This window comes from Suricata suricatta, chromosome 8 (genome assembly GCF_006229205.1).
Source record: "Suricata suricatta isolate VVHF042 chromosome 8, meerkat_22Aug2017_6uvM2_HiC, whole genome shotgun sequence".
Lineage (NCBI taxonomy): Eukaryota > Metazoa > Chordata > Mammalia > Carnivora > Herpestidae > Suricata > Suricata suricatta.
In genome coordinates this window covers 47846104-47872099 of record NC_043707.1, presented here as the reverse complement: position 1 = coordinate 47872099, position 25996 = coordinate 47846104, and positions in this window count along the sequence as shown.

Below are 25996 nucleotides of genomic sequence, written 5' to 3'. Positions count from 1 at the left end.
TAACATCCTATTTCAAATTCTGCCTACCACCGCTGTATCTGTAGCCCTCAGCATGAGCCTTGCACTTAGCTGTGGTTGAATGAAGATGTTTCTTTGGTCTGGGTAAGAAATCTAGGGACTGGGGGAGGAAAGGTGCCTGGGTGGCTCAGTCGCTTAAGTGTCTGACTTCGGCTCAGGTCATGATCTCTCAGATTGTGGATTTGAGCCCTATGTCAGGCTGTGTGCTGCCTGCCTCAGATTCTGTGTCTTTCTCTCTCTCTCTCTCTCTCTCTCTCTCTGTTCCACTGCTGCTCATACTCCGTCTCTCAGAAATGAATAAACATTAAAATAATTTAAAAAAAAAGAGAAGGCTAGGGACTGGCAAGTATGAAGGTGCGCATAGAGCAGGCAAAGAAGCGCTCTGCACTCTAATCGAGTACACTGAGAGGCTGGGTCTACTTCTTTCTCCCCTATTCTACTCGAGGGCTGATCAGACCTCCTCCCTGCAACTCCCCGGGGCCCTACAGACACAGGAGCTCTTCCGTCTGGCTAAGGCACAATCCCCAACTTCTGGTCCTGTTGTACCCAGATTTTAATATCATCCCCCAAAACCAGAGACCACCAGGGAGACCAAATCACGCATGCAAAACAAAGGGCTTTATTACGAATGTAGGCCGGGCCAGCCTAAACTCGGGCTCACAGACTTCAACAACACACTGAATCCACGTGGAGCCAGCCCCGAGCATGGGGGGCAGGGCCTTTTATGAGTTTGGGAAGGGGGAGTTACAGGACGTTATGACACAGGTACAGGGGTCCAATCATTATAGCATCACATCATTGACAGTAACTGTAACCAATTACAGAGTGGACCCGGGACCCTCAGGTAGGGCGTGACTAGTCTTAACCTCCATCTTTAGGCCCACCCCCAGAAATGTTAATGGTGTTAGCTGGCCTTCAAGGTCAGAGGGGAAACTTGAATCAGACCTGCGTCCTTACAGTCCCACCAACAGTATCATTCCTGACCAGCCTCACCCCAGCCCCTAGTCTGCCTTAGCAGGTTTCAACTCAGAGCTGGTCAGGGACCATGGGACCACTCAAAACACAGAATAAGGCACTGTCCACTTGCCTTACAAAAAAAAGATGCAGGCTGTGATTGGTTCTTTACTCACACCCTGAATAAATCCTATGCCCTGTTTCTGTCCACAATCTGTTTCTACTCCTGTTTTTGGAACCACGGAACCTGAGAAGGAAGCCTAGAGGTCATCTAATCTGACCCCGCTCCCAGGGCACATGCTACCACTATGTCTCTGACTTGGCTTGAACATGACCAGGCACCGGCTGCTCCATCGTCTGCAAAGCAGGCATATTGTCAGACAGCTCAGATTGTTAGAAAGTTCTTCCTGAAATGGAGCTGGAATCTGTTTCCTTGTCATTCCACCTAGTCCTGGATCTGCCATCTGGAGTCCCTGGCATCGGCCTGATCCCTCCCCCACATGGCAGCCACTGGGACATATGAGGACAGCACACACGTCCCTAAATTCTGCATGACTCCAGGCAGAGCACGCCTTTGGGTGGTCCTCACCCAGTCCTCATAATTTAGTCTCCTGATATCGCACTAGCACATCATCTTCTGGATGTGCTCCAGTTTTCGGTGGTCCCTCTGCAGGCAGGGCTCCTTGGAGATGTCCCAAACGGTCTACATATGGCCTGTCCAGCGCCGAATACCACAAAACCAACTGCACCTTGTTCCGGACTCACTACACCTACTAGTGATGACGTGTAAGTCTCCAATGCCATTTGTACAGCCCTGCCATGCTTTTGGCTCAATGTAACAAACTTTCGAAAGCCCACTGTGTGTTCTGTATTTGAACTTTGGCTGTATACGGAGCTTCACATTGATTCCTCTAAGCCTTACCTTGTCAGTTTCAGACCGGGCAGAATCACTAAGGCGACCCTATAATTTATCATCCAAATCCCAAGATCACTGAAAGTGAAAGTGAGCTGTCATTGTTATTAACAATCACACGGAGACCGCAGGCATACCCGGGCTGTCCCAGCCAAACCTGGATACAGGCTACCTCAGCGTACTGGTCAGGTCCACAGAATCCAGGTTCAAATCCCAGCAGTCCTATTTATCAGCTCTGTACTTAATCTCTCAAAGTTTGTTTTCCTGTCTTGGAAAGGGAGATAATGTTCCTACATTGGAGGATTATCATAGGCATTAAATGAGATCATGTGTGGAGAGCATTAAATCCAGAGCCTGGCTTACATTAAGTGTTCAGAAAATATCACCTGTTATTTTTAGCTTCTGGCGATCTTTTTTTAATTTGACCAGCTACCCCTCTTCAGACTGTGTCATCTTGAAATATGGTAAAGTGTGGCTTCCACAGCTTTATCTGAATTATTAGCAAAAATAACCTACGTCAGCATCCAGGCTGGAGCCCTGGGGCACGTCACTGGTGTTCTCCCTCTAAGCTGACGTTGATGCATTGGCCACTATTATTTGGATCTAGCCATGCAACGAGCTATCCCAGCAATTGGAGGGAAGCGAATTCAGTACTCAGAGACCACACAACTGCTCAAAGGCTTAGCGGGCACACAGGTTGATTTCTCTCTCGTGTAACAGTGTGGAGAGGCGGACCCAGGCTGAGGGAAGCTCTTCTGTCTTCAGCATGTGACTTTTGCCACTGTGCTGGTCACTGGTCCAGCCAGCAGGGAGGGGAAAAGCTTGGATGGGCAAGTGGGAGAGGTCTTCTACAGGCTGGGTCTGGAAATGGCAGGCATCACTTCTGCTCACATGCTGGTGGAGACAATGTGGATGCACTGTACGCCACATGGTGAGGAAGAAAGGTAGGAAATGCGGACAGCTGGACAGCCATGGCCCACTCTGCTCCTGTTCCCATGAAGAAGACGGGAATTTGGGGGACAGCTAGCAAGCTCCACCTCCACTGTGCACCAAACGCATTGTCATCCAGCCCACATTTCGTATCTTGTCCTCAAGGAAATAAAAATGAGATTCTACCGGATGCCTTATGAAGTGAAGGCCTCCGCCATTCTGCTCTCCTGCTGGCCTGGGAACTCTATCATACACATACAATTATTTCCAGGGCCTTGTAAGAAGATGACACACGGCGGTCTACATTATCCGTGAAAAATGGTTCCATGTTCGGGACAGGAAAATCTGTGTGGGGAAGAAACAAGAAGGAGAATGCAGGACACTTTGGAGTTGAAAGAATGAAATCCCATGAAATTCCAAGACAGGGAGCTTGATGGGAGAGTCAAGCGAAAAGGAAATTCAACATGAAAATCAAAGTCATCTTGGGGCGTCTGGGTGGCTCAGGGAGTTAAGCGTCTGACTTCCGCTCAGGTCATGATCTCACAGTTCATGGGTTTGAGCCCCACATCAGACTCTGTGCTGACAGCTCAGAGCCTGGCACCTACTTTGGATTCTGGGTCTCCCTCTCTCCCTGCCCCTTCCCTGCTTGCACTTTCTCTCTCTCTCTCTCAAAAAGAATTATTAAAAAAATAAAAGGAAAAGATAATCAAAGTCATCTTGACATTCCACTTTGAGAAGTTCTGATCTCTTTGGAAAAGGTTACAGAACCCAGGTATTTGAGGCAAGTAACATGACCATTACTCTCAGCTCTGAAACTCCAGCCTGTAGCTATTAAAGTCATGCACTGTGGATAAGCAGCCTCCTCCCAGGAAATGCGGGTGTTTGTTCAAGAAACATGTATACAGAAGCTACTCCGTGCTGGGGGCTGCAGGGGAGAATGAAGAAATACACAAGCCGTGGCCCCTGCTTTTGGAGGTTTTTCAGACTAAAAGGTCAAAATGCCTAGTTGCAAAAATCAGAAGCCACTTCTGGCTACGTTAAGCAGAAAATAGATTTATTAAGGAATATTCACTCAACACAACATTTCTGGGAATCTACACAGCTGGAAATCACACTCCAAAATGCTTTGCGGATCTGATTCCCCTGTCTGCACAGACATGCAGCTGGAACTGATGGCCTCAGAGGTGCTCCTCAGGATCTCTGGGTCCCCTGACCACCACCTCTGAGACTGTGGGAGACACAAGCCACATTTGCCAGAGTGGATTCCTACAGAGCTCAAGGCTCTGCAGCACTAGCTTCTGAATGTGCATGTGTGGTGGTGGTCTGGGTCACATGCTCTGTTATCTAGCTGCCAAGGAGCCTGGGATGGTGAGGATGTGCCTTCCGTGGTAGGATGTGAGGATGTGTAAAACAGAGAATTTCCCAAACACAGGAAGGATGTGAAAAGTCCTGGGTGACCAAAAAATTCATGAATGTTCATGATGAGGTTAAAAAACATACGTGTGATTTCATACATTAAAATGGAGTAAGGGCTTTATGAACTGTATGAACAAAGAGTTGTGGAAATACAGGGGACAGAGAAATAAAATCTAATGGGGCAGGTCAGCAAAGGCCAACCTTTACTAAGATTTACTGAAAATCGCCAACGCAATCCCCGCCTCTCCTACCCATCTAAGGTGATCATTCTGCCCACGTTTTCCATCATGTCCTCTGAGTCATGAAGGACGAGTAAGAACTTTCTGGGGAAAGATCCTGAGGAGGGGCACTGCAAAGAGAAGAGAGCATGTGGAACGTCACAGAAGCGGAAAGGCCTGGCAAGTCTGCTGAGAGGGTCCGCATGGTGAAGGTGAAGGCTGTGTGTCAGCAGTGAGCAGTAGAGGGGTTGAGAGGGAGGGGGTGAAAGCAGATTACAAAAGGCCTTGTATGCAAGGTAGGAAGTGGGGACTTGATTTTGAATAAACAAGAGTCATTGCATGTCATGTAAGGATGGGGGTGATATGCTCCTTTTGTTTTTAAGAATAAACTGTACAATGTACAGTGTAGATTGGATAAGAAAGAACATAATAGAGAAAGAGATCAGAGGTGGTGCAAATGATACCTGAGCATGATGAATCCAGGCAGTGGCAGCGGGAATGAAGGGAAAGTTGGAGCTGGAAAATACTTCTATGGCAGATATGTCCAATGGAAAACCCAAACCATGGGTCTAGGGACACAGAGTTGGGAATCATTGGCATTTAGATGGTAGTCAGTACAAAAAGAGAGAGCACAGGGGGTGAGCAGAGGATGACTGGGAACTCACACATTTAAGCGTTAGAATGTCCATCTTGTTCCTAGTCCTAGTGCCAAGCCAAAGGCAGAATGTGCCCAGGGCATAAGGCACCACACAAGGTGTCAGTGGATAGAGGGAGGTAGAGATCCAAGCTTCCCAGAGCTCTTTGTGTAGAGAAGGTATGTGGTTTCCTCTTCACACTGTAAAGGTGCCTGATTTCTTTGGGGAGAATTATCTCTCACCCATTTTAAGCAGACTTGGGAGTCATCAACCAAGGTGCCCCGTCCAATATGAACTCAGAGGTCAGCATGAGGCCCAAAGGCAATATCACTCTCTTTAATGAGTCTGTATCTTGAACCAAGTAAAGCAATATAGAAAAAGAAGAGTTTGGAGTTGATTCAATCCAGCCACATCTCCCTCAGGAAACAGCCCATCAAGTCCCTGATGCGTGGAGTCCTCAGCTGCCCTTGCTCAGTCCTTCTGCAAGCCTGCTTTCCAATTCTGTGAACTCAGTGAGACTCTTCAACTGAATTTCTCTTCTGCTTAGGGCAGCTGGAAGCTGTGGCTTGCAATCGAAGAACCCCAACCAACTCACAGAGTACAGAACACTCATGGGAACTCTATGTAAGAGTCCTCACAAACCACTCTCCCCACAGAGGTAAAGCAATTACGAAAAAAGAAGAGGGCTCTCATGCAAACCACAACAGGGGACAGGAGGCTCGGATTCTAGCTGCGATTCCGCCTCACTTACTGCGAAGACCTTGGATAGACCCCTTTCCCTCCCTGCTTCTCGGTGCTCTTACGTGCAAATCACAGTGCTGGGAGGATACTTGGTGTCCAGGGGTGTGCTGGTGAACTGATTGCCCAAGCAAGCAAGCAAGCAAGCAAGCAAACAAACAGGTGTTTGGTGATTTCTGTGATGTAGAATCTTGCCCATTGGTCAATTTCAAACTACCTATGGTTTAACAATCAGCTTGCAAAATTTTTTTGTTTGCAAACAACAAAAATGTTGTTTCTGACATCAGGTATGGGCTGGCTCTGGCATACAGCAGTTGGCGTCCTTTCCGGAGCTGCCTTCTGGTCTGTGCCCCTCTAAATTAGGAAGCTGATAGACTAAGTATTTGGCTTTTGTTGAAAGGAGTAAGGAGAAGGCACCTTTCTCAAACTCTGTGGCGTGTGAGAATCCCCTAGGGAGCTTGTTAAAATGCAAATGCCCCTAGGCCACCATCAGACACTCTGAATTAATTGGGAGGGGCTCCCAGAAACCTGCACTGTGAACACAGTCCCCAGATGATACTTCTGCAAAAGGTGTAAGGTCCACACTCTGACATTGGCTTGGAAAGTAGAAGGGCATATGAAGGAGGGATGCTAACCTGAATCCAGGCAGTGGCAGGGTGAGGGGTGGGAACTGGGGAGGCAGGATTGTGGAGGAAATGACAACCCAGACCAAAGACACACTGGGATGTGGGGGCAGAGGGAGGGAAGACAGGAAATATTCTCAACTAAACATCCAGACTCAGAGGGCTCTGTAGAGTGCCGTGTACCACAGGGCTTTTAATAGGATTTAGTGATGATGATGATGATGATGATGATGGTGATAATGGAGGGCAGTAGGCTTTGTTAACCAGCCTCACAGGGCTGGTAGGAAGCAGAACCATCTGGTGCATATTCGGTACATTACAGAATCTATTTTGCTTTCACTGGTGCTACTCAGCCAAATTTATATCTGTTTCTGGCTGCAACACTTGCCTGGTATTAGACTAAGCCCTGAGCTCTGAGCAGGAAGAATCCCATGCCAAGGATGTGATCGGTGTGTCCCGAGCCCAGAGCAAGTCTGTATTTCTGCACCTTCTTCGAAACTGAACCCTTGCTTTGGAGGGCCAGGAACATCTCCAGATGAGTGACTGAAAACCCTGAAAGAATCTGTGTTGGTGATGCCAAGCCTCTGTCTCCTCCCGAAGGAGAGGCAGCTTTGGTCCCAACCTCGCTGCTTTCTTACATCTTGTTCCTGATGTCTATGGCTTCTGGGGGACAGGGGCGGGCTCTTGATCAGCTCTATACACCAGCACCCGTTCCTAGGAGCACTCAATGAGTATCTGCTTAGGTGGACGGAAGGATGACGCAGGCAGGTGATGGTAACCCACCTAGACTTGGAGATGCCATTAAGGCTGGCCCGACAGACAGATGCCGCCAGAAGAAAAGTAATTGACAGACGGCTGAAGATTAGAGGTGCAACCAGAAATCTACCCTTCTTGAGGAGGAAAATGAATCTCCTTAAAGCTACACAGTGAATTAAGAACAATACATTTTTTAAAAGGCTGACTAATCCTCCTCCCTGCTGTGATCCCTCTGGAAACAGAAGAAAACAAGGAAACTTGCAGGAAAGTTGGGGTGGGGAGGCACAGGCTGGTAAAAGAGGTAGTTGGGACTGACAGGGCATTTGTCTCTTCTTAGCCTTTTAATTATTCCTCCCCCAACTGTTCCAAGGCACACGGGCAGAATTTCTCTTCATGGTGTTGGAACACAGGTCATCACGAAACCTCTCCTGGACCCCAGAGTGACGCTTCAAGTATCACGCACCTGACTTCCTCCATTTAAAATTCCTCATCAGAAAGCCTTCCTTCCACGCTGACATCCCAGACACTGCTCTCAGCCCTTCAAGCCCTGCTTGCCTTGCGTTCCCACGGCTCAGCTCAGACAGATGAAATGCTGGATAAAACCTCTCAGTGCACAGGGCAGGACCTTGTCTTTGTGTCTCATAAAATGCTGTGTACACCTGCAGTGCTTTGTAAATAATAAATGGCCGTAATAAAGACACTGCCTCTTTGAGGTCAGGAGCACATGTTTGCAGAAAAACTGCCACCCACCAGGTCCGGCTCTGCCTGATGCAGCTCTCACCACGGCCCAAAGATGCACTGCCTGGAGATTTCCAAAGGGACATGTGGCCCGGAGACTTAGGGTTCTGCACGGGATAAAAGGCAAACACCAGGATTTCTTGGCCAAGAGGAGTCAGGGAGCAGTTTGTTGACACACTATGGACTAGAAAAATAAACACACCATGGAAATAAGAGCAAGATGTCGTTATTCAAGTTTTATTGTCCTGCTTCACCTGGGCTTTACAAGTTACAACAGCACAGACCTTCATGGCCAAGTACATAATAATAATCCAGTATCGAAAGAGAGAGTGACGGGTAATAGCAGGTATTATTACCATAATAGTGACTTGCCAATTTAGTATAAAGGAGAAGGGAGACCTCTTTCCAGATGGGTGAACAAATCTAGGAAGGTGTCATTAGGGAGCTATAGCAAGGGCAGGGACATGGTTAATACCTGGTCACTCACTGTGGTGACCCCACGCCACTGACTCTGGGAATAGGTAGGATAAAACACGGCTGCATTGATTGGGTCCCTCACTGCCGCTAAGAAATGACAGTCCATCTTTTGGAAAATGTACAGCTAAATTCTCTCTTCCTTGTCTCCTGTTGCAGGGCATCATGAGGATAAGTAATGCACTGTTGTGATGTGCCTGCCCATCTATTAGACATTTCAGCTGCAGAAACTCAGAGCATCTTCATAATAATAGCGTGTACTTGGGAAATAAATGCACTGGGCTAAGTGCCAGGCACTGTGCAACTAACCTCTCACTTAATCCTCCCCACCCACCCCACGAAATAAATATTGTTATTACCCTTGAGACTCGTGAACAGAGGCTCGAGGTCTAGACCCAGTGTCATTGGGATTCAAATAGTCTTGTGCTTGAACCTGGAGCCCACGGTCTCGACTACTATGATCTACCACCTCTTCACTTCCTATGTAAATTGCACTATCCTCGATGGTCCTATCAAGTTCCAACACTCCCCCGGCCACTTCTGTTGACTTCATATTTGCTTTAACCCATGTTGTGAATTGAGTACTACCGCCAGTTGGGAAATTTTCAGTGGAAATGTTCACCTTGGGTCAAGATGGAATAACTTGCAATCACCCAAACTGAGGGACAGGACAAGGGTGGTATCCTTGACTACATAGGAAGTCATTAAAATCTGACTCTGGACCACCTAACTGGGATACTTTATAGCGGATTTGCTTCTGAATGATGTTTTTCCATGGCAAGTATTAAAAATAGCCCCTGGTCTCTGAGAACACTCTGAGTGGAAGAGGTAATGACTCGAAGGGGGCGGGGGATCGGAATGAGGAACTGCTGTGGCATGAAGATTTCATCACAGATAATCCGCAAAGCTGACCATCAAAGCAGATTAGATTTGCTCTTTCTAATTAGGAGAGCTGTGCTCCGTCATACCAGCAAGCCTTTGTTTAAAAAAAAAATTCTTAATCTTTAAATGAGGAAAGTGGAGGGAAATCAGGATAGATGCTTCAAGGTTCTTTTGTCTTGCCTGACCATCATCTGCCCTGGACTCAATTTATTCCAGATTGCAAGTTCCATGAAGCCATATTAATGAGCCGGCAGGGAGTAAGTCTCAGTCCAAGGCTCGCTCTGGACTAAAGCGACTGCCTCACAAACAACTTGCTATTTTTTTTAAAGAGAGAAGAGTGCAAATGGGAGAGAGGGACAAATGGAGAAAGAGAGAGATTTTTTTTAATGTTTATTGATTTATTTTGAGAGAAAGGGAGAGCATGAGTGGGGGAGGGGCAGAGAGAGAAGGAGACAGAGAATCCCAAGCAGGCTTCATGCTGTCTGCACAGAGCCCGATGCAGAGCTCAATCTCACCAACCATGAGATCATGACCTGAGCCGAAATCAAGAGTCGGACGCTCAGCTCACTGAGCCACCCAGGCACCCCAAGAGAGAGAATTTTAAGCAAGCTCCACGCTCAGCAGACAGTCAAGCACAGGGCTTGATCCCACAACTCTGAGATCATGACCAGAGTCAAAATCAAGAGTTGGATGCTCAGCCAACTGAGCTACCCAGACGTGCCAGGAGAACTTTTTAAAAACCAATGCTAACAATGTGGCCCTTTCAGGTTTCCTTCTGCTTTGTTTTATTTATTTATTTTTTAATTTTAAAAAATGTTATATTTATTTTTCATACAAGGAGACTAGCAGGGGAGGGGCAGAGAGAGAGGGAGACACAGAATCAGAAGCAGGCTCCAGGCTCCGAGCTTATCAGCATGGATAAGTGCTGTGCTCGAACCTACAAACGTGAGATCATGACCTGGGCCGAAGTCAGAGGCCTAACCGACTGAGCCACCCAGGCGCCCCTGCTTTGTTTTAAAATGAGATATTTTAATAATACATTTTAAAAAATATTTCATTTTAAAACAAGTCAAGTCTCAGGCACTGCACCAAGAGGAAGATGAAACAGGTGTCCACCGCCATCTATAGATACATCACTCTTGGATAACTCCTGTCTGCCAGGTCATGGATGGGATGAAATTCTCTCTTCTTGGAACATGAAAAAGGACTTTGGGTCTCCTAGGACTTGGGATGATTCCTACAGACACCGCTGGAGTCTCCCCCTTATGGAAGTGACACCTAGGGACAGGAAGGGACTGGAGGGACCAAGAACTGGGACAGGGCAATGATTGCTGAAGGTCTATTTCATGGCTGCATGCTAGCTTCATGGAGCTGAGGGTCCCCGTTGTCCGGGGAGGCATCCTGGAAAGGGAGCAGCCAGATAACTCTCAGCAGCGTCAACAGTATTTCCACAGGGAAGTTTTTCCTCAAGCCAAACTCCCCTGTCTGGAGGCATTCCCAAAAAAATGCAAATGAAGTAAATGTATGGAAAGAAGTTGGACTTCACAAGTCATCAAGGAAGTACAAATTAAAACAAGAAATCAATACTGACCTGCAAAGGCTTTTAAAAGGATCGTGTCAGGGCATTCTCCTATGCTACTGGAAGAGATATAAATTCGTGTAACCTTTCTGGAAGGCTGCTTGGCCATATATATCAAGAGTCTTTAAACTGTTCCTACCCTTTGACTTAATAATTCCATTTCTAAGAGTGTACTCTAAAGAATTCATCAGAGCATAAAAATATCTGCAAGAATGTCCGTTACCATGTTAGTTATACATGTGAAAAACAGGTATTAAATTTAATGTCCAAAATAGGGGAAGTTCAAGGTAAATGGTAGAACAGCCACATGATGGAATGCTTATGGCCATTTATGGAACTTATAGCCATTATAAATCTTATTTGGGAGCATTACCAAAGGACATGAGAAAATAATGAATGAAGTACAATGTGAAGAAAATAAAGCAACATACAAGACAATATATACATAATGTATATTCATAGAAAAAAGGGAGAGAAGGGTACATATCCAACTGTTAATAGCTAATTTCTTTGGAGAATAACTATAATGACTTTTTTCTTTATACTTTACTTTTCCATAATTTTCCATATCAAATATGAAATATTATTATAATAGTAAAAACAATATATGCAAAACAATGTTCAAAAAAGTCGCTTGGAACAACAATCACAAAGTCACAGGAATTTCTTTCAATGTATAAGCCTCTCTTACGGATCAGGTAACCCCACGACAGACTTGGAAGAGCCCTTTCCAAAACCTCCACCGCTCCTGTCCCCTCCCCTTGAGCCCATGACCTGGGTTCCTATTTCACTGAGAGAACTGAGACCATGAGAAGTCAATGCCCACCACCTCCCGCCACCCTTTCTGGCTGCATCTATGCCCGAGGACTCACCTGTGCGCTGACGGTCAGCCTCACGCATGCGCTCCGAAAGGGGGGGGGGTCGCCTTTTCTCTACTCAAGGACTTGGCGCCAGCAATTTTTTCCTGTCTCGCATCACCCATGATAAATCTTTCCTTCCCACTCTGCACCTAATGCATTAGTAAAATTTGCCTTTTCCACTTTCATAAAACATCCAGAGTCCAGAGTCCAGTCACTTCTCATCACCTCCACCGCTACCGTCTTGATTCAGGCCACCATCATCATTCTCCTCGACTTTTTCCAGAACCTTCTAAGTGATGTCCTTAATCCCATCTTTGATTCCCTACTTTTATTCTCAGCACAGTAGCCAGAGCAATCTGCTAAAATGCAGGTCAGATCACGTCGCCTCTTCCCGTGTTACTCAGGGTAAGAGCTTGTGACCCTTCACTAGCCTGTGTGGTCTTATGTAATCCGGACTCCAGCCTCGTCCTGCATCTCTGTCTCACTTTTCTCCTCTGGGAGCTTCCTGCTCGCTCCTGCACTCCCGGCCTGTTCCTCCCTCAGGTATCTGCTTGGTTTGCTCCCTCATATCCTCAGGCTTTGATTCAAACATCACTTTCTCAATGAAGCTTTCCCTGATCATCGTATTTAAATTTTTTTAATGTCCTTATTTTGAGAGAGAGAGACAGAGACAGAGAGTGAGCAGGGGAGGGGCAAAGAGAAAGGGAGACACAGAATGTGAAGCAGGCTCCAGGCTGTGGGCTGTCAGCACAGAGCCTGGCATGAGGCTCAAACCCACGACCGTGAGATCATGACCTGAGCCAAAGTCAGACGCTTAACCAATGAGCCACCCAGGCACCCTGATCATCATATTTAAAGTTGCCAGTTTCTAGGCCCCTCCCCCTGCCATCATCTCTACAGCGTTTGTCACCACCTGATACACCATGTAGTTTACCTTTTTCATTTCTTCATTGTCTAGAGTGTGAGCTCCATGAGGGCAGTTTCCTGTCTGTTTTGTTTACTGTTACATCCCCAACACCAGATCAGTGTCTGGCATGTTCATAAGCACTCAGTGAACATTTGTTGAATGAATGAATGAAACAATGAACCCATAGTGATTGAAAAGGACTTAACACCCTACAAGATACTTTAAAAATGTACAACTAATTACAAGAACAGAAAGGAAATTGGCTGCGAGTATTTCTTTTCTGTTCCCATTAGAACCTCTAAGGAGACTGCCCAGTTGTATCATTATTCCAGAAGCCTTCCAGTTTTTAAACAGTGTGCTAGCTGCTCTTGCTGTTTGTTTCCATTCCTTTTCTTTCGTGGGTGGCGGGATCCCCTCACTGATTTCCCTGCCCTAACTGCCACCAGGAGGCTGCTTTTCCCTTTGGCATTTGACTTCTCCTCTTCTCCAATTTTGTCACTTGGTCAGTTGATAAAATTTTTGAGCCCCTCCCATGTCCTATGTGCAGTGTCCTCTATCTGAATCATGATTCCATTGCACGCCACGAGACATAAACCAAAGATTTGTGTCCCAGTCCTAGTTCTGACCACTTGTAATTTTTGTGCCCAGTGTCACCAGTGATAATGTCACCTCTCTGCCAGGAGACTTAATACAGCAGGGGGTACTGTGCTGGTTCCCAGGCTCTCCCACAAGAGCTCTGTACCAGTGTCAATGGAGTGTAGACCCTCTTCACGTGACAGTGGCTATAAATCTATCAACTGGGGCTACAGGTGGAAACTCCTGTACGTTTGGATTCACAACCACCTTATAATACTGGAAACTTCCAGGGCCCACAGACTGAAACCCTGTTGTCACTGGAAAGAGCATTATTTTTAGAGCCAAAAGACCGAGTCTCACTCTTGGTTCTGCCACTTCCTGGCTGTGCCTTCCTGAGTGAGTGAGTTACTCTAGCTTTCAAAGTCAACATGCTGCAAAATGAAAAGAAACCTGCCTGGCTATCTGTCCTGAGGTCTCAGTGAGGACCAAGTGGTAGCTGTTTGGAAAGAGACCTATAAACGGGTGCGAGGAAGAGTCTTTGGAAAGCCATGTGTCCCCTCTCTCTTCTCAATACTCACCTGCACAGGTGGCTGTCCTCTGTCCTATTAGCTGAGTTATATGAGGTGGCTTTTTCTTTCTACTTGTTGTCCAGTTTCCCTAAACACAAGCTGAGAAGAAATTCAGTATAAGGCTGGGAATTTCTTTGAGCAACAAGGGTCTGGTCAAGTCTCACTGCCCCAGAAAGGACCAGCAATAGGCTCTGGTCTCACACTATGCCTCTTCAAAGGAGCCCCCGGGGTCTGGGGTCTGAGGGACACCCAAGCTGACTGAGCAGAGGCTTCCAAAAGAGGTCCTGAGGCGCAGGGTCCTTCTAGGGTCACAGACCAGAAGATTTTTCCTTTGGCTTCTGCAAGCAGGCTCCCTTGCTCACTGAACATTTTCTCCAGCTGCTTTTAGTCCTAATATTTTGGCAGCGAAACAGCATGCTATTCTGCAGAAGAGCTGGAAAACTACAGACGATCTGAGGCTAACAGCTTCTTGGCTCCTCCATGTTCCCACTCCAACCCCAAGGTTGATAATCGGACGTGGCATTTCCTAGCCCCTGTCCTGGGCCTCAGGCTTTAGAGCCCCCCCTCCCCCCACCCCCATGTCACAAACACACAGAAACTACACTTATGAAGGAAAACACGGACACCTCTGTCACTCAGGATCTACTGCCTGACTCCAGGACAGCACGACCCATAACCTTAAACACTCGCCCTTGGAATGACATCATTCAGGCCCCAGGACAGCGCTTCTCCACATCTCTTGTCTTATGACCTTGAAACAAAAGGTGACTGCATCGGAGCATCAAGATCTGTGGGCTGTGTTGTTTCTGATGCTGGAGATGGACACTATTTCAGAATGTGCATTAGCTCGGCAAGATGGCGGGGCAGGGGGGAGGGTAACTGAAAGGCAGCAGCGCTTAGGTAAAAGAAAAGATGATTAATTAAAATGTCAAATTCTTCCTCTCACATAGCAAGAGTGCAATAGAGTCTCACAGAATGCAATCTGTGTCGCCTGTCCGTTTTCTCCCGTCTCTTCATGTTCCAATTTGTGCCAGTGGAGTTCCCCATAATTAGTGTAGTCTGCACAACAATCGCGCATAGCAGTGAAAGAACATTTTGCAACATCAAACAGTTCATGAGTTTTGTGTGCGTGTGTGTGTGCTCTAGAATATTTAGCAGCACCCCAGGCCCCTCCTGGCTAGACAGCACAGAGTTGTAACAACCACAGATGTCTCCAGACATCTCCAGATGCTTCTGGGGGACAAAACCACCCCTAGGTGAGAACCGCGGGTCTAGACATAATGTGTATGAGGGATGATACTGGTTTTTTATACTAGCAACTGTGTGGCTATTACATGCTACAACTGTAGGAATAGTTTGATTTAGCTTGTTTCCATAACTCTGATGAGCCATTTTTATAGTCATTAAATTTGTATTTTACCCTTAATTTTAGCATAGTAAAAGAAACATTACTTTTGTGAAATGCATATGAAAATTTTATGTTCAAATAGTTTCCATTTAGTTTGATCTATGCTTTATGATGAAATACGCTGAGACTTTGAATACTTTGAATAGGATCCCTTCTTTTACGATTTTATTTTTAATTATTTGGGTTTTTAATCCATATCATTACCATCAAAAAAACACACTATGTGGATATCTTGATTGCATAACAACATAATTAGTGATTTTCCTGAAACAAAAGCATACAAGCTAAAATTATGGGATAAATGCATAGTGATTTATGAATTACGTGTGCTTTTGATTTATAATTCACCCTGTTATCACTGCTTCGTCAGTGGAATGCCTATATTTTAATTATAACTTAAGTCAGTCATCTTTGATATTTGGCTAAATTTCCATCATATAAAAGCTATATAGCTTTATACACTTTTTATTTTGCTGTGTTGAAGATACATTTGTCAAAATAGGAGGCTAGAATATATTTTATCGAAGAGGTGCTTCCCTTGGTTTATAACTTGATTATGTTTGGACATATGGCCCCTGAGCCTCCACTTACCTTTTTGCCAGGGGGTCTGGCACACAGGAGGGACAGGTTTGGTCTCATAGGCCTCAGCTCAGAGTCTTACATGTGACCTTGCAGGTGCTGGAGCTGAGGGTAGAGCAGGGATTGGGGGAGATTGAAGAGAGGGAGGCTAGTAGATCAACCACAGGTCTTGGCAGCATAGACCAAGTTGATTATTCCTCACAGGGGCAGCCCTATCCCTTCATAGATTCCAGGGACCTCATGCCCTACGCCACTCGCTGCTCAGAATCCAACGCCAAAGCACAACCTGACCGATACCCCATGTATTTACTCAAAAAGTATTTATTGATCCTTTCCCACACTCTAGGCACTGGGTTGGGCCACGGGATATAAAATAGCTCTTGCTCTTGAGAAGTTCATTTACAGAGGGAGGGTCACCTGAGTGGCTCACTCGGTTACCCGTTGACTCTTGATTTGGGCTCAGGGCATGATCTTGAAGTTCATGAGATGGAGACCCACATCAGGCTCCACGCTGACAGCACAGAGCCTGCTCGAGATTCTCAGTCTCCTTCTCTTTCTGCCTCTTCACCATGCACATATATCCTCTCTCAAAATAAATAGATGAACATTAAAAAAAATAAAAGAAGCTCATCTAGACATAGAGAGGCCTTATCAAGCCTCACTTCCATTTCCTTCCCTTTTTCTCCTTCTTTCTCTATGCATAATAAAGGGGAGAAATACATATTTAAGAGTTTCCGTATTTAAGGTCTTTGTTCATTCACGCCTTCTGAATCTTGATTTCTATTGTCCTCAGCCACAATTAATTTAATTTATTTCAGCAGGAATTTATTTATTACTACCTGACAGGCGTGGATCTGTCCCCAGAGGGCCCAAAGATCCGGAAAAATAGTGGCTCCTGGCCTTCAGGAGCTCATGCCCCCGTACAGAGGCAGGCGGGTGGGCAACGCACTCTCATATGCTGAGCTGAGACGAAGCAAAGGGTCTGCAACAAAGTGTAAGAACAACGGAAAAAAACGGAGAAGAAACTTTTTCTGGGGACTTTACCACCGATGGCTACTTGAGCTTAGCAGGGTATGTAGAACCTTCCAGACAAACGGATGCGAAGGCAGACTAGCAGAGAATGGCAGAAAGGCGAACAGATACGGGGTACGTTGTAGGTGCCCCCCGGGTTCGGGTTTCCGGTGATCGTGCCCTAGCTGTGTCACAGGCCGCTTGCTCACCATAGAGCTTCAAGTATTCCCAGAAATGCAACACTCAATGGGTCCTAGGATTTGCTGCAGTTGCGCTTTTCTGCAACCTTCCATACGGCAGAGACAGCTGCCATCTCTGTAGAGGGGCGAGGTAAGGGCGAGAGGCCAGGCTTGAGGGCACGCTGGCTAGTTAATCAGCAGCACTGACTGGCTGCCTCCTTCCCCAGTGCGACTTTGAAGTTGGAAGAGTGCGCGCGCGCGCGCGCGCGCGCATGCGTGAGGTTCATTGTTTCTGGTGTTGCCAAAGAATTAGAAGACATCATTTTTATCAAGGAACAAAAAAACCACCCCAGTGAAATGCATGAGAAATGACTTTGGAACTTACGTTTTCAAGCAAAGCGTCAGCAGGTAAATCCATGGGGAGGATCCCCAAGGCCAGAGGGTTGTGGGAGGATAGAGACCTGGGTGGGCGGGATTAATCCGGCTGAGCTGCCTGGATGAGATGCGTGCCCTGGCCAGGAAGAAGGCACAGGGTTGTGGGTAGGCGGCACATAGAGCCCAGGGAGCTAGCAAGGCGTGTGGGATGCCCAGCAGGTGGATGTGGCCAGATGGGCCCACAAGAGAGGAGCACTGTGCCAAAGGGCAAAGGGCCAGGCCAAGGGCATTGGCAGTGGGGAAAGGGCTGGTGAAGAAAGAACTGGCAGTGCGAGGAGGCTAAAATGCCAGCTGGAGGAGGCTTCCTTAGAAAGATTAGTCTGGATACCGTTTTAGATCCACTTCAATCCTGAGACCTTCCTTGCAGACAGAGTCCACTCTTTTGGGTGCCCACCTCTCCCCAGCATGATCCGGTCAACCTCCAGCCCCAGGGGGTATATCCTGATGTGTTTAAACTAATCTCAGTCACACTGCTCCCCTTGACTCAGGGTAGGTCTGCGATCAGGCCTGGCCAGAGAGCCAGGCAGGGGATGTGCGGGTGGGGGACCCCACCCCCACCCCAGGAAGGCAGACCCAAGAAGAAGCCATCTTCTCTTGTGCAGGTTGTCAGTGGTTCTGGATATGAGACCCGGACCCACCCCAGCCATCTTGCCACCAGCTGGAGGATGAAAGCAATGTAAAGAGGGGCAGAGCAGAGGGAGGGACAGAGAAGAGGAGCTGCAGACCTGACCCTCTGCACTGGTGGCCTCCCCTCCCACAGGGTCTTTTACTATGAGAGACGGTAAGTCCTCTCATTGCTTACACCATTTAGGGGTGGGTTTTGTGCTGTCTGTAGTCAAGAGCATCTTAGTATCGCTATCTCACCCAATAGAGACAGCAAAGTATGTTCCGGAAAGAGAACCCCATCAAAGAAGCAGGACATAGGCACACAACTGTGAGTACTTCAATACATTGAATGCATGAAGCTCAGGACACCATGTGGCTAGAGATGGAACGAGAGGCGAAGGCAGGGGCCAGCTTTCAGGAGGACTTGTACATTTGACCTGATCGTTGGGATATTTGGGATCCTTTCATTGATAGGAGGGCTAAGTCATCCTGAGTAACTTAGGGAATTCACACGGTATTCATAGGATTCATAGTAACTCATAGGATTGATGAAGGGGGAACGCTAGGGTAGAGTAGCTGGGGTGAGCACTGCATGGAGATTTAGGGCAAGGGCTTTTCCTCTTACAGAGAGAGTTTGAATCTCAGTCCCACCACTTATAAGCCATATGCTTTGAATGATCTCTGAGCCTCAGTTTTCTGGGAGATGGTTAAGTACCACTCTTCGGGGAGTTGCAAAAATGAAGCAAGCTCTCCCTCTGAAGATCTGCACGCCTCCAATTGCTCTATAAATGCTCACCGAGTACCTGCAAGGTGTCAGGTGTGCTGGAGATGGGTACAATGTAATAAAGGGTTGCCATCATGGCCAACAGGGAGGCTGAGGCACAAGAAGGTACACGTCGAAGTCATGTGCAAAGCGCTAAGTGGAGATGGACTCAGGTTATGAAGATTGTTTTGTTTTTTTTTTTTAATGCACTGAACAAAAAGTCCAAGGGCTGCAAAAGTCAGCAAGTTGGTGACTCGGTTGAGAGACCAAGGAGCTTCTCTGCCTGTTCCCCACTACTCACCCCATAGCAATTCTTTCTTTGTTCTGAGACCTACATCTCATTCCCCATTCCCTCTTCTCCTCTAAGGGACCATCAGGAGGGTCTCAGCATCCTTAGGCTTCCTCTGGGGAACCTTTATTGGCCCACCCATTAGAGTCACCTCTCAGGAACAGTTTTGCAGCCTGCCTCAGAAGAAGAGCTGGCATCTCTCCCAGGCCCTGTGGTTTTCTCTCCTGTTGGAGCCCTGATCACTTCAGGAAAGCTTTCCTACGGAGCAACCTCACACCCCTGCTAAGAGCAACACGGAGCTGGTGCCTAATCAACCTTCCTCTGAAACAAATCCTTTCTTGGTGGGGAACTGGGCCAGGATTAATTCTCCATGCTCAGCCCCAAACCATAACCTTTTGTAAAGGATTCTAGAAGCTCCTTTGAATCATCCTCATCTCAGAACACTGCAGTGCCATAGCACCATTCATCAATCTACAAGTCTGTTCCACCAGAAGCCATTGAAATTAGCTCATTATTTTGATATTCCAGCTTCAAAGCTGCCACAAGATTCAGGGACCCCCTGCAGCAATCCCCATAGCCCCTTTCCCTTTCCCTGGTGTTCAAAGCCATTCCTCACCCCCACCCTGGAAAGTACAGGCAGGTAATATGAAACACCAAACCCATTTTTTAAAAAAATTTATGGGAGTATAACATGTGTAAAGAAAAGTGCCCACATCGTAATGGCAAAGCTCAATAAATTATCACAATATGACTAGGATGTAACTACCACACGAGGTAAGAAATCAGGCATTACCAACCCTCCAGAGACCTGCCTTCTCCACCACCAATCCCACTTTCTTCCTCAAAGGTAATGTGGATCCTGACTTCTAACACCAAAGACATTTCTGAATCGGAGAAGCACTAAAGGTTTAAAGCTGGGAGGAAATGCGATCACATTTGTCCTTTGGAAAGCACTCCCTGGCTTGGACAAGGGCAAGGCTGCAAGCTGGGAAGTGAGCTGGGAGTCTGCTGCAGAGACAGTGATGGCGGCGGGGACCAGGAAAGGAACAGTGGAGAGGAAAGAAAGGAGGGAGGGAAGCAAAGAAGGAGAGGAGGAAGGAGGAAGGTGGGAGGGAGGAAGGAAAGAGGAGAGAGAGAAGGAGGGAGGAGGGAAGGAGCGAGAAGAGAGGGAGAGAGGGAGGAGAGAGGGAGGGAGGGACAGACAAGAGTGGAACAGGGGTGATGAGGCCAACTTCCTGCCAACCTGTCCACTCTGTTGTGTTTTCCATGGTCTGCAAATTGATTAAATAACCTTAAAAGTTTTCTACCCCCAACCCTGGAAGTCTTTTACTCAAACCAGTCACCCGGAAAGCAAGCCTCCCACTGGTGCTTAATTCACTCAAGGAAAGATTAGAAGAACCTGGTTAGCAGGCTTTGAAAGTTGCTCATAAAATTCAGCAGGAGCCTGCAATCCTCAGAGACTTCTATTTTTACCAAAAACACACACAGAGAAGTGGGGAATTTTCAAATGAATTAGACATGAGATTGATCTTTTATACAAAAGAAGAAAGAAAAGCAACAGTGATGCTGAGTTTGAACTACTCCCCATGTCCCCGCCTCCAGTTTCCCTAAACTGCCTCATCTCCTAGCCTCTGTCAGGCCGCAGCTCAGGCCCTGACCCAGGAGCAGCCTGTGGCAGAAGCCAGTGGCCACAATCGCCCAGTGATTTCACCATGACAATGAACATAGGACACAAACAGAGAGGAACTGACTAAAATGGCTCCCTGACTCTCAGAACCACTTACACCCTGAGTGACAGCTGGTGTTGAGGAGTTTAAAATATCACATGCTCAGCCAGGGTTGGGGTGATCTACCCTGGACACCCAGTCGGTAAGTCAATGATTATTTCCAGCCTGTGCCCTACATTCATCAAGCTGTGGTCTTCCTCAACAACACATTGTCAATTACCTAACGTGCTTATCTCTGGCTGGACTCAGTCAAGAACTTCCCATGTTTCCTCTTGTGATTTTGCATAGAGAATTGTAGAACACCATGGATTGTATGAAGGGGCCCAAGTACCCTCGAGTAGGCAATACTCTTGAGTCCTCTACAAATTTTAGTTGGAAAAGCTCAACCTTGCTGTTCAAATATTTTATTCCCATTTGGTTTGCGGTATATTGAAGTGTCAACACTATGTATGACTTGGAAAGTTCTGTCCTTGGTTATCAATGCTTCTTGAGAAAGAAAGAGTGAGAATGCACATGAGCAAAGGAGGGGCAGAGAGAGAGGGAGACAGAGAATCCCAAGCAGGCTCCGAGTTATCATCACAGAGCCCAAATCAGGCCTCAGTCTCATGAACAGTGAGATCATGACCTGAGCCCAAATTAAGAGTCAGATGCTTAACCGACTGAACCACCCAGATGCCCCCAAACCTTCCATCAATATATTTCTTAAGAAGGAACCAAGAAATGAAAAATCCGGCCATCATGCCCTGTATGCTTCCATCCCCTTCCCCTGCACACCACCCTGAAACACCTAAACACGCACTGTTTTAAACATCAGAGTCAAAGTTTCCACAGGTCGATCTTAGTCGCTCTTACTCAGTGCCTCTCTATCCCAGGGCCATTGTAAGAGGTCGGTAGGATGAAATGAGCGTGATCGAAGATGCTAGCTCATGCTGTGTGAGGCCTTGTTGGACTTCGGTTTCCTTGTGCCAAAACTTCTCTCCAGCAGCCCCTGTGACGTGGGTGAATGTCACCCTCATTTCATCTACTTCCTTCAGGGGAGGTGGAAATGATGGTTATGGAGGTCCAGGTGCCTTCTTGGTCTGCATGGGGTCCAGGAGTGAGTAGCATCTGCACAGACACAAGCCTGTGAGGAACACTGGCAGCATGACTGGGGAGAAGCCCCACTTATTTTTTTTTTAAGTTTGTTTATTTATGTTGAGAGAGACAGTGTGAGTGGGGAAGGGGCAGAGAGAGAGAGGGAGAGAGAGAATCTCAAGCAGGCTCTGCACTGTCAGCACAGAGCCCAGTGCAGGGCTTGAACTCACCAACCGTGAGATCATGACTTGACTTGAAACCAAGAGTTAAACACTCAACTGATTGAGCCACCAGGTGCCCCAAGGAGCTCCATTTATTTATTTTTTATTAATGTTTATTTATTTTTGAGAGACAGAGAGAGACAGAGCATGAGTGTGGGGCATGGGTACAGAGAGGGAGAGGAGACCCAGAATCTGAAGCAGGCTCCAGGCTCTGAGCTGTCAGCACAGAGTCTGATGCGGGGCTCGAACTCATGACCTGTGGAATCATACTTCAGCTGAAGTCGGATGCTCAACCCACTGAGCCACCAGGTGCCCCAGGAGCTCCGATTTTCAACTGGGCTTAAGGCAACATAGTGGTCCTTTAGTAAAGTGTTGTCGGGCAGGCTTCTCTCTATCTTCTTGACCATGACAGGGCAATCAAAGAACTAATTTGTGTGGTTTGCCAGGTCGGGGAAGATAAGTCTTGAAAATGCCTTTGTTCTTCCAAGGGCTGGACAGAGATGACACTCTCAAGGCTTCATGAAGTCAGGCGAGTAAGTGAATGAGCAAAGAAGGCTGCTGTGAGGTGACAGGGTCAGGGTAGGTCTGTGACAACGTGGAGGATACGTTTTCCTCGCCTTTAGCCATGGCCACCACGTACCAAAGCCAGACCCTCTAAGGCTGCTGGAGAAGGCAGATATCATAGTTGTCTGTGAAGATCTTGATTGTTAAATATGGCCAATGAACCCAAATTTAAAAATATATAAAAATATTTGTAGTCAAACTCATGCAGAGTCTTGGGGGGCCATGGACTTTTGGCTTATGAGGTCTATTGAGTGAACGATACCAGGACGCTGGAGAACACGGGGATTTTGAAGGCTCTGGACTTCAGGGGTTGACAGGAGGAAGCCTGACCCAGGGGAGGCATATAATCCTCCTAAAGAGAAGGAGGGTCGCAGGCTGCAGAGTGATAGGGACCTGAGCCAGTGCACCTTGAGGAGGCAGCATCTCAGCACAAGGATCTGTGAGATCAGGCCACCAAGGGCCAGCGCCTGGAGGCCCTGCGGAGGATCACTCTTGGAGCTGGGCTCTGGGTGGAGATGCTGTCAGCAGGGCCACCCAACTCTGCACGGACCCAGAAGGCCTGGGCAGGGGGCCGGGCGGCAGCAGCTGAAGAGACCAACGCCCCTTCCTGTTTCCCATGCCTGACCCGAGAGAGGAGGAAAGCATCCCAGAAGAAAGCCCAGCAGGCTTCCTCAAGCCAGAGGAAGTCAATTTCATTTAGAAAATAAAGGAATGCAGGGCACCTGTGGGGCTCGGACAGTTAAGTGTCCAACTCTTGGTATCGGCTCATGGCTCGTGAGTTTGAGCCCCGTGTTAGACTCTGTGCTGACAGTGCAGAGCTCTGCTTGGGATTTTCTCTCTCTACCCCTCCCCCCAATCTCTCTCTCTCAAAATAAATAAACATTTAAAAAAAAGAAAAGAAAGAAATGTGTCCTTTCTTTTGATCCAAAAGCCTTAGAACAGTGGATCTTAAAGTTATGAAAACCTGAGGATCCCCGTGACCCTTTCAGGAAGTCCTTGAGGTCAAAACTATTTTCATAACAAATGATGACATAAATGTCCTTTACTTGTATCACTGTGTTGACAATTAGCACCCACTCACAGGGAAACAATGGCCAGTCTCACTTAAGAATGTTCTCAATGGGGGCGCCTGGGTGGCTCAGTCATTTAAGTGTCAGACATTGGACATAGGCCAGGGTCATGATCTCGAGTTTGAGCCCCACATCGGGCTCTGTGCTGACAGCTCAGAGCCTGGAGCCTGCTTCGGATTCTGGGTCTCCTTCTCTCTCTGCCCCTCCCCCACTTGCACTCTGTCTCTCTCTTTCTATCAAAAATAAACATTAAAAAAATTTTTTTTAAATCATGTTCTCGATGAAGTGGCAAACATTATTAATTTTATTATTAATTGTATTACTCTTGACCCTTGAGTATATGGGCTTTAATGTGCTGTGTGACAGTCGGGAAGTACACATTCAGCAGTTTGGACGCCGAGGCACAAGGGTTGATGGAAGGCACTCTGTGATAGGTCCGATCCAGGGGAAAGAAAACGGAGCCCTGCTCTTGCTTAAAAGAATCACTGACAGACAAAATGTGCTCATTCAGACCGGGGATCTGGCAGAAATTTTCTGAAATGAACAAAGTGAGCCTGTCACTGTCAAAGAAACCGACTGACAGTATTTGTTGCCAGCAATAGAATTGGAGCTTTTAAACAAAATCTTTAGTCTTTGGAAAACTCCGCATTCACCACTGTAAGCTTGACAGCTTCCCAATATCCCAAGGCTTTTCTGATGAGACTGGTGGTAAAATTAGTGAATGGAATTTTGGATACCATATAAAAAGATATGGCAACATTGAAAAGTGTTACATAGCTCATTGAAACAGTGTTTTCCAAATGACCAATGCATGCTTTTACAAAATCTCGCATTGGTAGACTATTCATTCAGAGTGTAAGAGTGACTGATGTGTTGTAATGGAACAAAGAATGAAAAATGCATTGATATGATTTCAGATTCCACATTGCAACTTCGCTTTAACTAACAACTGCCTTTGAAGGAGTATGATATCAAAGAACATGCATAGAGATCTGAAAAGGCTATTAAGATTATTCTCTCATTTCCAGCTATACATGCATGGAGGACAAATTTTCTTCATATACTTCAATGAAAACCACATACCCCAAGAGATTGTGGTGGGCCAAGTATTAAAGATATTGCAAAACTGGGGTGCCTGGGTGGCTCAGTTAAGCGTTTGACTTCAGCTCAGGTCATGATCTCACGGGAGTTTGAGCCCCGCGTTGGGCTCTGTGCTGACAGATCAGAGCCTGGAGCCTGCTTTGGATTCTTTGTTTCTCTCTTTCTCTGCTCCTGCCCCACTCGCTTGTGTGTGCGCACTCTCTCTCTCAAAGATAAAAAACATTAAAAAAATTTAAAGATATTGCAAAAAGGTGAAACAATAACAATCTTTTCACTTAATTTTTTGGTTTTGGAAATTATCACTATTTTAAAATAATAATATGAATTTATGTTAACAGTTAGTGGGTTATGCTTTGAATCGTCAAGTATTTTCTTTTAATCCTTAGTTTTAGCTTTGAACATAGTACTTTGGACCCCTACACAAATAACTCTTTGGGGTCTTCAATGATTTTTAAGAGAGTAAAAGGGTCATGTGACCAATTTTGAGAACTTCTTTGATCTAGAACAAGTCGTACCTGTCTTACTCTGCTTTTCTGGAGGGCTCAGAAAGATCACAGCCACTAAAGAGCCACTAACTTCTACCATAAAGGTTATGATTTGCAATTTAAAAATCACTTTCATGTATACAGTATAATTTTCTTCTTGGGCAGGGCAGCAGGATCTGGGAGGAGGAGCTGGAATGCAAGATGTAAAATCCCTGGTCCCGGATCTCGCTCCCAGGCAGACCAGTCAGGATTCGAACCCTGGTTCTCTGACTCTAAGCCCAAAGCTCTTTTGGCTCCTGTGTACCTTTCCTCCATGCCCAGACAAGCCTGGTCCCCAGTCTCTTCCTTTCTGACCTTTCCTCTGGGTTGGTCTCATGGGTATCACGAGCCTGTCTTCAAAGAGAAAAACTGGGGGCGCCTCGGTGGCTCAGTCGGTTGAGCGTCCAGCTCTGGTTTTGGCTCAGGTCATGAACTCATGGTTCATGGGATCGAGCCCGCGTTGAGCTCTGTGTTGACAGCATGGAACCTGTTTGGGATTCTCTCTCTCCCCCTCTCTCTGCCCCTCCCCTGCCCATGTTCTGTCTCTCTCTCTCTCAAAATAAATAAACATTTAAAAAAAGAGAGAGAGAGAAACTGAACTTCTTTTCATACTTCAAACATTCTGTAGTTGACCACAGCACTCTGCCCACAGCCTTCAG